The sequence below is a fragment of the Otolemur garnettii genome, unplaced genomic scaffold (genome assembly GCF_000181295.1).
Source record: "Otolemur garnettii isolate 467f Iridium unplaced genomic scaffold, OtoGar3 scaffold00210, whole genome shotgun sequence".
In the NCBI taxonomy this organism is placed as follows: domain Eukaryota; kingdom Metazoa; phylum Chordata; class Mammalia; order Primates; family Galagidae; genus Otolemur; species Otolemur garnettii.
The window spans coordinates 722,269-723,448 of record NW_003852605.1 but is presented as its reverse complement, the minus strand read 5'-3'; the positions used below and the strand labels follow the sequence as shown (position 1 = coordinate 723,448).

The window sequence follows — 1,180 nt, the reverse complement described above, 5'->3', positions numbered from 1 at the left end:
AAAAAAAAAAAAAAAGTCCAACTATATATGTCATTTATGAAAGATTAAGTAGCATCCATTAGTACAAAGAAGTATATGCTACAACATGGCTGAACCCTGAAAACGCTGTGCTAAGTGAAAGAAGTCAAACAAAAAAGGTCACACATTATATGATTCCATTTATATGAAATATCCACAATAGATAAATCCATACAGATGGAAAGCAGTTTGTGATTGCTAAGGTTTGGGAAAAGGGTAAATAGGGAATGGTTGCCTAATAGATTTAAGATTTTCTTTTGGGGTGATAAAAATGTTTTCAAACTAGATAGGAGTGGTGGTTGCATAGTAATGTGAATATACTAAATGCCACTGTATTGTACACTTTAAAAATAGTTAAAGTTTGCATTATGTGAATTTTACCTCAATTTTGTTTTTAAGACTAGGCCTCACTTAGTCACCCTTGGTAGAGTGCCATGGTATCATAGCCCATAGCAACCTCAAACTCTTGGGCTCAAGCCATCATCTTAACTCAGCCTCCCAAGTAGCTGGGACTACAGGTGTCATCACAACACAACAACTATTTTTTAGAGATGGGGTCTCGCTCTTGCTCAAGCTGGTCTCAAACTCCTGAGCTCAAGCAATCTACCTACCTCAGCCTCCTAGAGTGCTAGGATTACAGGCATGAGCCACCATGCCAGGCCCATTTTACCTCAATTTTAAGAAAAAGCAACAATTTGATAAAATGTAATACTCATTCACAATAAACAAACAAAATAAATAAAACCCCGAGGAAATACTTTTAAAAAAATAGGGGGCAACAGTCCTTAATCTAATAAGGAATATCTATAAAAAACAAAGAGCAAACATTTTATTTAATGGTTAAATATTGAAAGCTTGCCTTTACTCAAGATCAGCAACAAGACCCACTGTTACCACTTCTATTCAGCACTGTAATAAAGGCTTTAACCAATACATAAGACAAAAAAAGAAATAAAAACTGTAAGAATTTAAATGGAAGACATAAATTGTCATTGCTTGCAAATGACAAAATTATATATAGAGAAAAATCCAAAAGAATCTACAAAAACATGGTTCAGTGCCTGTAGCTCAGTGGCTAAGGCGCCAGCCACGTACACCTAAGGTGGCGGGTTTGAATCCCCAGCCCGGACCCGCCAAACAACAATGACGGCTGCAACCAAAA

The 1,180-nt window shown here is 36.4% G+C and overlaps 1 protein-coding gene across 1 annotated transcript in view; it reads right to left on the bottom strand.

Moving 5' to 3' along the window:
- The window catches only part of RAD54L (RAD54 like), a 36,872-nt gene that overhangs the window by 12,419 nt on the left and 23,273 nt on the right, over positions 1-1,180 (bottom strand). The window lies entirely within an intron of this gene.